Source organism: Eptesicus fuscus, chromosome 16 (assembly GCF_027574615.1).
Source record: "Eptesicus fuscus isolate TK198812 chromosome 16, DD_ASM_mEF_20220401, whole genome shotgun sequence".
Taxonomy (NCBI): Eukaryota; Metazoa; Chordata; class Mammalia; order Chiroptera; family Vespertilionidae; genus Eptesicus; species Eptesicus fuscus.
The window spans coordinates 17,862,101-17,876,069 of record NC_072488.1 but is presented as its reverse complement, the minus strand read 5'-3'; the positions used below and the strand labels follow the sequence as shown (position 1 = coordinate 17,876,069).

The 13,969-nt window shown below is 46.8% G+C and overlaps 1 protein-coding gene across 3 annotated transcripts in view; it reads right to left on the bottom strand.

Annotated features, from left to right (window-relative positions):
• Positions 1-13,969, bottom strand: part of CRIM1 (cysteine rich transmembrane BMP regulator 1) — a 176,605-nt gene that overhangs the window by 43,486 nt on the left and 119,150 nt on the right. The gene's annotated exons all lie outside the window — the stretch shown is intronic.

Here is a 13,969-nt window from a genome sequence, read left to right as displayed (position 1 = left end):
GTGAGCTACAAGCCTTTGGGAAGAAGCGTGAGCAGCCACCTGGGAAGAGATACACAGGAAAAAACCCAAGGTCGGGCGATGCTTCACCTTCCCTGCCGTGTAAACAAGAAAGAACTGATCTGGGCAGTAAGAATACAGCGTCCTGTGCGTCTGCAATGATGTTTCCAGAGCTCTTCATTTAATGCCTTCGAGCCTCCTCACGTTCCAGTGAGATGGTGCCATCACGTGTCCCATTTCACAGATGAGAGCATCTAGTACCCTGGCTTGCCCAAGGTCACAGAGTTAGTACGTGATGGACCCACGATTCAAGCCCAGGCGTCCTGGCTCCGAGGTCACACACTCTTGGCCTCTGTCCTGGCTCCTGCTTCGCCGTCCGTGCAGGGGGAGGGGCAGTTTATGTCACGCCAGGCGGTGCTGAGAGGGTTGTCAAAGGGAAGAGAGACACTCACATATTTATGGAGCCTCTTTCCAACCCAAAGATACTCTGAACGTCTTCAGCGCACGCTGGTTCTCACAATATTTTTTAAAGAGCTAAGTACAGACTGTCTCTACCTATGTTTTCACAAGTGGAAAATATGAGGTGCAGAGAGTTTACATAGCAACCCAGGAGCAGGCTGGGAATAGAACAGCACAGAGGTTCCCGACCTCCTGTCCAACACTCTATCCATTAGTCCACACTGTCTTCTCAAGTTTCTGCCCCCGTTACCATGGAAGGGAGACCAAAATAAGGTTTCCGCGGCCACCGCTAAGATCAAGAGTTCTAAATTCCCATCCGTCGTCTAAAAGGGGCCTGTGACTCAGCTCTCCAGAGCTCACAGGCAACGATGACTTTTTAAAGAGATGCTCTGCTCAGCATCCTCCCCGTGGGAGTTCATCTGAAGGAGGCAGGGCGCAGTCTGGAGACCCTCTCCCTGAAACTTTATGTGAACGTCCCAAAGCCGTCACATTTCCAATTTCCTTCAAGGATGAAAGCATCCTTTCTGACAGAGAACGTTAAACATCAAAAAGTAGCTTAAGTTTAGGCCAGTTTTAGGTCAATAGTGGACTAAAGACAGTGATACTGCGTTCCTGCATTCTCTTTAGAAGGGCCATAAACACCTTCGGCTTTGAAACCCATGTAGTTTTCTCTTTTATCACTGCACTTACCGGCCACACAAAATAATGATTCTATTTCAGCCTTTAGCCACAGGACTGCCAAGGTTTTGTCGAAATTATTCTAACCACCAATACGAGAGAGAGAGAGAGAGAGAGAGAGAGAGAGAGAGAGAGAGCGCGAGAGAGAGAGAGTGAGCAGAGGACCTGCCACATTTAAAGATACCACACCACAGATTATTCCATCGAGGAAGGAGTCAGGATGGCACCCTACAGCATTCATCCGGCGCCGCCAGTGTTTTAAAACATGCAATACCTGACCATTTCCCCGAGGGCACGGACCTCTTTCCCCTTAGATTGTCAAATACAATTACAACAGCCGGCAGAACGATAGCTACCCAGTGTCAATGAATCAAAATTATACCTATTTTTTTGGTCAGATAGGCCAAAAAAATTTTTTTTGGTGTGCCCCAGAATTTTAGTAACTAGTTTATGTGCGCTGTGAGAGAAAAAGGTTGGAAATCGCCGTTCTAGAGTCATGAGAGTGAGGATCGGGGTGGATTCTGAAAGTCCAGCGCTGTAGCAAATGCCTTACCTACAGAGACCAAAACCTTGTATTCTTTACTGACATCGGGGTTTATGAGAAACTTCTGCCTTCAAAAATATATTATGGAAAAATATACACTTGGACAGACTACATTGACACCGGAAATTCATAATAACCACAGGGCAGTATGGAATTTTACTTCGAAGTTTAGGGATTTGTTAAAGAGAGTTAATAGTGATGTATGTGCTATTCGGGGGCACATATTCTGATTACTGGATGGGATTAGGATTATGATCTGTGGCCAGAAAGAAAAGGAAAAATTAACTGGTTGCCTGAGGATCAGAACCTCAGCCCTGAGAACAGCCCCACGTTTTATCCAAGCGGCTGTGTCGGCCAGGTACACGGTCCCAGGCGTCCGGCAGCGCAGTTCTCCGGGGGAGGAAACACGTTCAGTCTTTCCCTACAACATGCAGGACAACAGCTTTTGCTCAGTTTAACAAATGAAAAAAACGTACACAGAAGGGCTGTGGCGTAGGCACTGGTCCCACAATGCTGCCCTGGAAACATTTTAAGTAAAACAAGTCCTACTGGGTGTCCTCCGGGCCCCAGAAGAAGTGGTAGAATGCAAGAAGCCAAAAATCACGTGGTGCCTCTAAATTTAGTATTTTCCCCATTCATTTATGATGCACATGACATGGAAGCAATTGGGAAGAATGCACATTTCAAATTCTAATTCCCTCCATATTTAATATTAAAACAGAGAAAAGAACTCAACAACTCTCACAGAAAAAATAAAAACTCAACAAACGTGTATTCATGAAAAGCGTCCATTTGCTCTGGAACTATTCCATTCCCTCTCTATCGATCAGGCAGAACACAACAACACTCACGGTAATAGAGTAAAGGTAGACAGAAGTCTAAATTAAAAAAACAACCTTCTAACCCTACAGTTATTATATTTAGCAAATAAGTATTGACTTCCTTTTCAAATACACACTGGAAGACATTGTACAAGCCTCTGAGGGTGAGATGCGTGTGTTAGGGGTGCTCCGGCCGCTGCCCCAGGTCACTGCAGCCACTGCGGGCGAGTCGCAGACGTGTAAGCAGCCATCTCCTAACGCTTTACCTGAAGTCATACATCACTACCTCCTTCCATCATTCTCTCGACGTTTTAGTGTTCGGTTTCCCGCCGTGTTAGGCCATCTACCTATATTAGATTTCGGTTAAGAATAACATTATGACAGAAATATGCAACTATAAACTTTCTAGCAAAACTCTGATATCATCATCGTAAGCGGATCTGGGTTTGCTTTCAGTCCCATCTATGAATATGTAACCTCAGAACTGGTCCTATTACTTTTTGGGGCAATTGTATAAGGAAGAAGTGATGTCAAACTCATGAACGCCAGACGGAGACACATTCGATACCACCCTGAATCAGAGCATTTAGAAACCAACATTGCGCTTACAGTCCTTAAAGAGTAACGACCAAGAGTTGGCTAAGAGCCTTTGCACTGCTGCTATCCCAGGAAGGTCTTGGTAGGGGAAGAGTCCTTTTAAAGAATCCAGAATCACGGTGCCAGTTTGCTTGTTTCTGACCCAGCTACGTAAAGAAACGGGAGGGCGTGCCTGAGAGAGCGTCCTGCAAGCTGGGCACCAGGGGTTGTTAATATCCCACACCTTCTCCAGTCGCTGCAACAGTGCTCTGAGCACCAGAAGAGTCTCATTTAAATCCTACATTTCGCTGCTCTTCTATTACATGGGGTACGGTACTGGAATGCTATGCCAGAGAATAGATGCCTTTCCACAAAGACTGAGTGGTGGGCTGGGTGATTATCAGTTGAAGGAGATTCTGGGGAAGACTCTTGGAGACACGGATGCATCCCTGTGTGGGAGGCCTGCTGCCCGCAGCGAAGAAAGGTCCCCTTTACAATGGCCGGGCAGAGACGTGTCAGGGGGCCTCTATGGAGGAGAGGCAGGGTCCTGCACCTCCTCACTTAGGAGGACGAGGGGAGGGGACGCTTGCACGAGGGCGGGGATTAGGTGAGGGGAAATCCCACCTGCTCCCAGGATCTCCCTGAAATTCCACCTCCTTTTGGGCTGAGTCAGCTGAGGGATTAAAGAAATACCTTCAAGTCCTCCCCAGGGAGAGGCTGGCACTGCAGGGATTCAGTCTGTGCCTGCAACTCTCTCTAAGGGGAGCCCCGGAACAGCTTCTCTGTGGAGAAGAATTCTAGAAATGCTTCTGAGCCTAGAAGCAACAAGAACAAAAATGGGTGCTCGCTACGTCTCCATCCGTCTGCTGTTTCCTACCCTGCGTCTGGTGGGACCGCACCTCTCCTCAACCCGCTGTTTCCTCGAATGGTTTTCAAGGACTCTCGGCACCTCCCAGGGTCCAATAGAGCGCTTTTCACAGGCCCCTGGGGGCGGGGGGGGGGGCGCGGGGGGTGATCAGCCACCAATTCTCGACCCAGGTCTTAGGGATCAAATTCCGGGAGGAAACCTGTTATCACAGGCAACAACATGAACACACAGTGGTTCGTTATTTTCCATTTATTTAAAAGTTTAGGGAAGGATATTTCTTTCATTTCCTAGGAAGCACAACCAACCCCCCAGATCAGTGAAAACATATCCAGGAAAACGTGTTTTTCAACATTTAGAGAGTGCCAGGCGCGGCATTTCTAGACCACCACCAATATTTCATACTGATGCTCAAGCATTTCCTCCAAGGAATTCTATCTCCTCAATGGGGATGTTATCGAAGGAATTCTATCTCCTCACTGTGGTCATCATTAACGTGGCCAAGAGTATCAAGTTAAAACAAAAATCACTGTTCTTATTCCGAGGCCACAGCACTGGACCATAAAATATGTACTTGTTTACTTAGGAGGTATAAACGGGTTAAGCAAATCTCAGTAAGCTCTCTACTTTCTTGCTTCTTATTTTACGAAAAATTCTCCAAAAAGGAGAAAGGGAAGAAGTTGAAACTCAAGTTCAACCTTTTAAGAACGGATTTTAAAGCTTTAATGTCGGTCCTATTGTCATATTGGATAGTCTTAACATGTCTGGGACAACAGAACAAAAACACATATATTTTGACCTTCAGTTATTTAAAAATGTGTTAACTTAGAATTTATATAGTCACTGTTCTTTTCTATTTCAGGTAGATGTAACTTAAATTAAAATGTTAACAGGTGCTTTTAACCCCGTGCTCATTCCTATTGCCCCATTGGACTTCTGGTTTTGAATTGATTTTGATCTCATTACCTTGATTATTACCAGCTGGCTATCTCTTGCAACTAATACCAATGATCTCCATTGAGAAATGTGTGAAGCACTCATCTGATTAGCAACTGCTGGGAAGGCTGACAGCCCCTTAGTAGCTCTTGAGGGTGGGTGGGTGGGTGATTCTGGGAAGTACCCTTGTGGAAGGCACTCAGAGCCATCCCTGCTGAGTTGGGAGGGAGAGGAGCTCTGGGTCCAGATTTCTATTGTCTCTGGGAACGCTTTCTCCCTGCGCTGGGGGTGTGGGCCCATGGCTGGTCTGGAGGGCCTGGCTGCGGGTAGCAGCTGCCCATCAGCACCCTGGATTCCTACAAATCCATATCAGTGTCCCCATGCACACACATGCACACTAAGAAAAGTCTTTGTGGAAGAACCTCACTACAGGCAAATTTCTAGAAGAAGTCGTTAAGGCAGATCCACTCGTACATTTCTTTCGAAAGTTAAAAAATGTTAAGTAGAAAAGGATAAATGAAGCTCATTCCTATCTGTCTCTTATTTCTCTTATTACCTCCCCCTCTGGACTTTAATAATGGTTTGCTTACTTCGTGTAGCTCCTCTCTGTGGACTCACAAGCCTGCTTATTTGATTGTGAGAGACTAAGATGAACAATTATGTTCTCTTTTCAGACCTAATTCAGGCCCTTTCTTCCTTGAGATTTTTTGGGGTGGGGAGAGGGAGTGGGTTAAGCCAGGCGAGTATCTGATGAGCGGGACAATTCCGAAGCTTCACTCACTTTACGTGACTGAATCCATCAGGCCTCCTACAGCCCACCAGTTACCGGTAGTCTGTCCAAGGGCCATAAAACTGGAGATTACGTTGGCCAAGACAGAACCAAAGGAGATAGCTTATCTTTTTTACTGTCTTCATATGTCATTCTGTTACCACAGTTGCTACTCAAATGTGACCGTAACTAGTCAGAAAACCATTGGAATAAATCACCAAAATGTCAACCTAATTGCAGCCTGGGAAGAGAAATACTGTGAAGAGAAAATTTTCCCAAATGAAGCTGGAGGAAAATCTCTATTAATGTAGACAATAAGAAAAAAAAAAAGTGAAGATATAAAAATTCCCTAATCTGGAAATGGGAATTTCCATGGTGTATGAATGTGTATTTAAGAAAGTCTCATTAAGTCATGGAAAAATATCTCCTACAGTTGGAGTCTTCAAATTCTTTCAGGCATTACACATTTAGTTATCCTTTTTCCCTTTGTATATATTTCTCATAACAACACCTACATCCTTGTAATTTCTAAAGTACTTATCTCTGAGCAGTTTCTTTATTTTAAAACGAATGGTGTGAAAATGTTCCCAAGATCTGTATTATTTTATGGTCAGATAGAGAAGAAATCATATATTTACTTTAGACCTATTTATTAACTTTGTATGCTTTTTTCCAAGGAATCTTGGCGGATGGAGATATTTTTCTTCCTTTACCAACCTCATATTTAATAGGAAAAGACAGTAGTATGATTCTGAGATTATTATTAAACGGCCACAAAAGGCAAATAAAAAACAAACTTTTTCTATCGAGTGGGGTATCGTTTTCCAGGAATTCAGCTTGAGAAGAGCTCAGAAAATAACTGAGTTCCAAGAATAATCTGTACCTTTTATGTTTGTCTTATATTTTATTCCTATATATTTCCTGTTCATTTTCATAGAGAATATATCCTGGTAACCTCTAACTGGAAAAACACATGCCGTATTTATAAGCATATGCATGTATGTCTATCTTAACAACTACATTCAGCGTGGGGGTGTCAGATGGTCAGAATTTGATTCCATTAGCCCAACACTCTGAGAAATGGCTGAGGACCAGGGAGGAGGGGTCCTCGCATTAGGGACCATGATTCACTGTTTATGACGTCAGCACCTAGTATTTATAAGCATATGCATGTATGTCTATCTTAACAACTACATTCAGCATGGGGGTGTCAGATGGTCAGAATTTGATTCCATTAGCCCAACACTCTGAGAAATGGCTGAGGACCAGGGAGGAGGGGTCCTCGCATTAGGGACCATGATTCATGACGTCAGCACCTAGCACAGAACTTGACCCCAGTAATATATAATGATGAACAAAGGGGGGGGGGGGGAGGAAGACACCTGTGCACCTTCAAGTTAGGACACTTTTAAAAATTTTTTTATGAAGAAGGGTCCCCATTCAATACTGTCCCTGACAGGCTAAGTCTCTCATTTCCCAACTTGGAGGCCTGAACAGTACGTTCCTTAGGGCCTGCCTCACTGCAGCAGCCCCACGCACATCGTAGGTTCTCAATAAACGAGACCCCCCGACGCAGCACGCGAGACCAGCAGGCTGTGGCGAAGCACGGAGACTGAGTGAGAATCCCCAGATCCAAGCAGGCCAACCTGAGACACTCAGATGCCTAACGTGGGGTAAGTGATGATCTGTATTGCTGACCGCGGAAGGCGCGGAAGTACACAAAGCATCGGAGGTCTCCCTTCAACACGCTTACCACCAAGTCTGACCGCTCCGAAATGTTCGTTACCTGGAGAATTCACTTCTGTGAACTACCTCATTCCTTTATGGTGCCAAGTAAGCACAGCATTATTAAAAGGGTCCTGAAAACAGCTGGGCCCTCACTCAACTCAGCCACTCACCTCGCACGGGATGCAGGATGAGCACGTTTGCCGACTGCTCAGCAAACTTCCTTCACGATGAGGCAGAGACTGGCACGAGGGAGAAGAGACGAGGGGAGAGCTGGGACCAGAATGCACAGTGCTGGTGACGGTGGCTCCGTGCCTGGCACACTGCGGGGCCGAGCAGCCCATTCATTGACTCAGTGGGGATGTGAGTGCCACTGGTCAGGGCCCAGGGCTCAGATGCGAATGGGGCTGGGCAAGGAGGCAAGAGTGAGGGCAGAGCTGGCTGGGTGGGGCGCACCCCTATGTGGGGCAAGCAGGACCAGACGAGGGGAAGCAGGCTTTCCCAGAGGTCAAACAGCAAGGTCAAGATTCCAGCCAGAGGTCAGGAAAAGAGCTGGATCAAAGGCGAGGCCACAAAAGTTCTGAATCACAGTACCTGGGTCTCAGCAATGAGAATGGAGCCAGGAGCAAGAATGGGTTTCGCATCCGAGCCATGATGATCAGGTACTTTCATATTCACGGCCTTATTTTCCTCCCCATTACCCACCTTCTCACGATGGTGGTCTACAGAGAAGCAATGCCAAGGACATGAACCAAGAGGGGGGGGGGATGTCAGAAGACTTAGCTTGAGTCCCTGTTCTCTCCTTATCTTACATTTGACGCTCGACCTCTCTGGGCATCTATAAAATGGGAAAACCCATTTTCCCTACCTCACAGTATCACTACCTCAAAGATGATCACAAAGAGGGGACCAGTCTGTAAACTCTACGGGCTACAGGAATACTGCTGGCTGCTACCGTTACTGTTCTGATGACTCTCCTGCTTGCTCAGAGCTAGAACTGGTCTCCGACGATGGTTGAGTAAGTGAATTACGTGCCCGTTTGCAGGCCTCAAACGTGCGGCTGATAAAGGCTATGACAACTGGATTGGCATTCTGGCCCCTGTCCTTTGTAACGGAAGCATCATTTTCTATCTCGACTGATAACATGAAAAGAAAGCTTCTGGGATGTGGGTGGGCCCACACGGTCTGGTGAGCTGCGGAGCGTGTTAGCGGCCAGCCACTGGCGCCTTCCACATTTGCTGAGTAGCGGTCTGATGCCATTGTTTCGCTTTTTGACTGTGTCCATGGCGTCTCGAAGAGGACAGAAATCTCTTCATAATCAGCTTATCCAATGTGAGTAGGAACAAATGGTTCCGTGTGCCTGGCTGGCCCCGTTCTTCCTCTCTCATGACGGGGGCCTGGCTGGGTCTTTGGGGCTGAGGGCAAACGCATCCCAGTGTCACTTACACTAGGTTGGGTGGCTTTTAGCAGTTCCGCCACCTCAACTTGAAAGAGGAGCCGGAAGACCCGTCTCTAAAAGCTGCCTCTGATCAGCAAGTCGTAGTTTCAGCACCTCAGGGGTCTAAGCCGTGTGTCAACAAGAAGAGACGGCGCACCCAGGGCTTGAACAATATTTGGGAGTGTTTCACTCCGGACTGTGGAGCGCCTCTACTGAACTCATCTGGCCTCACATCTCCTTGGAACCTTTTAAACACGTCGTTCCCAGAAAGCACGAGAGAGTCAGGGTCTTCAAAGGGGCTGCGCTTGATGACCCTTCTCAGAATCCACGGCCTGAGGCCACCCCAAACTGACAGCTTATTATCTTTGAACATTTGTTTTTTAGCTTCACTATTAAAATAGAGACTCCCTGAACTGTTTGAAAAAAGTGAGCTGATACGCAGGGCCATGGCTTTCCAATCAAGGTGAGACAAGAACACCATCGCTTATCTTCCTACTGATGCCCAACCTCAGGGTGGCATGACCTCGGGGCGAGGCACAGGGATAGGCAACGGGTAGGCCCTGAATACATACACAGGCATCACATATACCCAGCCTGGTTACAAAGCAGATCCAGGGCGGCCTCAGGTTGTACCACGGGTACATACATTGTTAAAGGGAGGAAATGAAGACCAAGGTGAATGTTAAGCAGGAAAGAGTATGCTGCAGCCAGGGAGGTGGTCCCCATACGGGGCGCATGCTGGGAGGGCCTGCCTGGTTGGGCAGATGGCTTCCCAGACTCGACGGTCAGTCTGCTCCAGCAGTCAACGTGAAAATCACACCCGAGCACTCCGTGACCCCGAGGGTCCCCAAGGGCCAGCACCTGTTGGCCTGAGAAGTTTCCTGGGGATTCCTCGTCCCGATTCATGATGGTGCCGCAAGATCAGAGCTGGAGCCTTGACCTGAACCTTATTCTTTAATGGGTGACTACCACTAAATTCTGTGGTCTCCAATGGTCGGGACACCGGAACCGGGCTCCGTTTCAAACATCTGTGACTAATCAAGCTCCTCTCTCGGATGGGAAAGTAAAATTCACCTGATGCATAACTAGGTATATCTCACAGACATAAATAGTCAGTAAAAATTTGGCCTAACGGCTCATTCAAGTCAAGCTCGAAACTGTGTAACACGGAATGCCTCGCCATCCCTTCGTGTTTCTGACAAATTTCACAGATGCGCTAAATGTTCACTGTCACTCACCCCGTACCCAATTTAGGACAAACGATGGTATGACCCTGGGAAAAAGATGGCCCGGCTGAGTCTCCTGGTAACGAATTTCCCAGTCTGCATGCCCTGAGCATTTGGGAATCTCAGACGGGGAGGCAGACATGTGGGTTTGATCGGCTCCCTGCCACCTCGCAGCCACCTGTGAGGGGGGCCCACAAATGGGCAAGGGACACTCTTTACTAAACACTTTCATTCCTCCCATCTGTGTTCTTATATTACAACTAGAGGCCCGGTGCACGAATTCGTGCACGGGGCTGGGGGGGGGGTCCCCTCAGCCCAGCCTACACCCTCTCCAATCTGGGACCCCTTAGGGGATGTCCGACTGCCAGATTAGGCCCAATCCCAGAGATCGGGCCCAAACTGGCAGTCAGATATCCCTCTCACAATCCTGGACCGCTGGCTCCTAATTGCTCACCTGCCTGCCTGCCTGGTCACCCCTAACTGCCCATCCCCCGCTGGCCTAGTTGCCCCTCACTGCCCCCTTCTGCTGGCCTGGTCGCCCCCAACCGCCACCCTGTTTGGTCGTCCCTCACTAACCCCCCTGCCGGCCTGGTCATAGGCAACCATCTTGTGAGGGTGTGATGGTCAATTTGCATATTACCCCTTTATTATATAGGATAATATGGTGGCAGACATTTTATACATCCGTGTGACATTTTATCTTCCACAATCAGATAGACACAGCGCAAACAATACTTCCAAGAGGGCCTTTAAAAACAAGTTCGCTATCTCTAATGCTAACCCTCATGTATCAAACAGCGTAAAATCACTTTGTTCTTGTAAGATATACTTAAGGCTATATAAGGAAACAGTTTAAAATGGTATACTCAGAAATGGAGTTAGACAACTAAATATTAGAAATCAATTATACAGGAATCACCACCTCTTTTTTATTTCTAAAAAGAGTTATTTCCATAGAGAAATTATTTTAGTCTTATTTGAAAATACATTTGAAAGGAGCACCTGCAATTTCACAAAAATGTTGTAATATAATATGGGACCATTTAAATACATGCCTCTAGCCCCTAGAAGTCATCCACACACTATGTAGAAGACAGTGAATTGATTTTTAAAGAAATAAACACATCACAAAGCTATACTTATAAAGACGTGTTACTGCTAAAAACACTCACTCACTAGTAAGAGCTGCTCTCAGAGCACCTTACCTTGCCACAGAAGACCAAATGCCTTTATTTTACTGTCACCTTTTGCTTCCTCGGAACAATTTAACCCAGCCAGATCACTCACCTTTGTCACCAGACCGAGCTGAGAATGACTTATCTCCTAGAGTCTGACAAACCTTTACAGTCAGGGGTTTACAAAGCTAAAAATACTTAAAAGGATGTACTGCAAGCTCTCACATCAGCTAACAGAGAGGTACCCAACCCCTTCTGAATGACAGCATTTCTGCATTAGCTGGTTTTCCCATGTAACTACTGGAATGGAAGGCCACTTCACTTGAATATGCAAACTGTGATATGTTTAGAAATCATACCATTATGTTTCAAAATCATTTCCTTACTGTGTGGTGGGACCTTGTATCGTAGAAACAAACAAGGTTTACAGGAGAAGTGCTGTCACAGGTGCTTTAAATACAGGTGTGTGGAGACCAATCCATTCCCTCGCACAGAGGCCAACAGTCGAAGGAGATAAAAGATGAGAATTTGATCGTAAGGTGGTCTCAGATAGCCATGCTTAGGTAAAGCAGAACATCTCCTGAAAACTAGAAAATGTGACTACTAGTGAGCATGATAAATTCTACGAGGCTGACCAAAACTACCGGGAAACCAATCCTGCTACTTCGGGCCCACGGCTGCACCAGAAAGGATCTTTCTCTCTGAAGTCGGCAAGCCTTTTCCGAAGGGCATGTCTCTTAACGACCTTCATTAACTTCTGTGTGGTTGCCTAAGAGTTGTCTCTTATCCAGAAAAGTTTAACACGGGCTCAGTGGAGACCGTGTTTATTTAAGTTTGTTGGAAAAACATTCCTATCATTTCAAGAATGACTAAATATTTTTCATTCACATAGTTAGCATTCCAGACTGTTTTCCTGCCTCTGTTGATTAGATGAAAATTAGCAGGCCCGGGTCTGAGCTATTAGCTGCAATTATTATCTTAGTAGGAGAATTATGAGACTCCCAGCAATAATGCCCTTTTAGGTGTGGGAAACGCAGAGCAGGGGCAATAAAGAGGGGCCTGCGTCCCTGCAGGCCACCTCCACAGGAAACACGGGGCGGCGGCGGCGGCCGGACATCAGAGCAGAGGGCTGGCGGCGAGCCGGGTGTTTCAGAATCGGCTCTGAACAGTGACAGGCTGACGTTATCTGAAATACCGACAGGCGTTTTAAATCACCAGGTAAAATCCGAGCGCTAGGAAATTCACCCACGACAAATTCCTGATGCTCACGTTCAAGCCCTGGGGTGACACATGCTCATGGGCTTTGCATGTGTTACTCTCCATAGGACCTTATTCGGACAAGCGAAAAAAAAAAACAACAACAAAAATAAACCCGGCTGTGCTACTATGCTTTCACTGCCATTTATGGAGCTGGTTTCCAGGACACGTAGAGTTAAAGGGTGAACCAACATGCCTACGAGAGTCTGAGATATGACGGGTATTTTATTACTTTTGGCCCACTCGCGACAGAGCAGTCCATGGGACTGAAGCAATACCACCCATAAACTGAGTTTTGATCCCTGGCATGTATCAGAATGTTAATAATCACGTGACCCTGTGGCATCTCTGACTTCGCTGCCTCTGGGGTCAGCCCAACGAGGCCGGACTCCTCGCCACAGAAGCAGTGGCTTAATCATTGGAGATACTGTTCAGTGAGGAAGCCTTCTGGGCTGAAAACATGTTTTCTTCTTTGAAGGAATTCCCACCCAGATATGTGCCTGGTACAGACTTTTCTGGCAGCCCCGGGAGAAATCGCATTTGGAGGGCGGCTTGATTCAAACTCTATCATCAACGTTTACAGGAAAGGATAGAGGGTTCCTATAAAATGAAGACGGAGGAGGAGGAGGAGGAAGGGGGGGGGGGAAGGGGGAATATCTGACAGCTCACAGACTTCCAGCCTGTTCGAGCTCAGAACACAGCATGCTGTCCCTTGGGTGAACTGACACTGAAGAGGCTACTAAATCCACAGGGTTGTCAAGAAAGGCCTAACACCCTCTCTTCAACACCTTCCTGAGTAGGACCAGGACTCCCCAGGTAAGGGATCCAAGAAGTGAGGGGGCAGGAAGAGAGAGCTGACTGTCTGGCTCAATCCCATTTCAGCCTAAATCCAGAGAATTAGCGATAATCCACACACAGGAAACGTCTTAGTCCCCACTTCAAGGGTTGGTTCAGCTCAGTTCCAGACAACAGCTCTGCAAAAACACTCATTTTAAGCTTTCGTTATAGGAAAATTAAAAGATAATACTGAAGTACACAGAACAAAAGGATGGACACTCGTATACCCATCACCCAGCTTTGACAATCTATGAGTAGCTCTTTGATTTCCTGTCTGAAATGGGAAATAGATTTTGTTTGTTTCAGAGAAATAGAAACAGCAGAAAGGCAACTACCCATTCACCAACCACGAGTACGGAGTTGATTTACTGGCAACCAAATCCTAACGTTAAACGTTACCCTGCAAAATATTATCTATGTTGTTCTACGTTCTTGACAAGGGACACTGGGTATTGGCTCTGAAATCCCCAGGGTCATAAAAACCACACCTGCTCCCAGCAGGAGGCTGCACGTACGAGGCCTGAAGACCACGCAGAACACAGTGGCCCCCTGGGTGGATGCAGCCACAGCTTCAGGTGAGAGCAGACCAAGCCTGACATCAAGACGTCGGAGTGAGGATGAAATTCTTCTCTCTCGCATCAGGTGGCGCAGCCAAGCTGGCCTCAC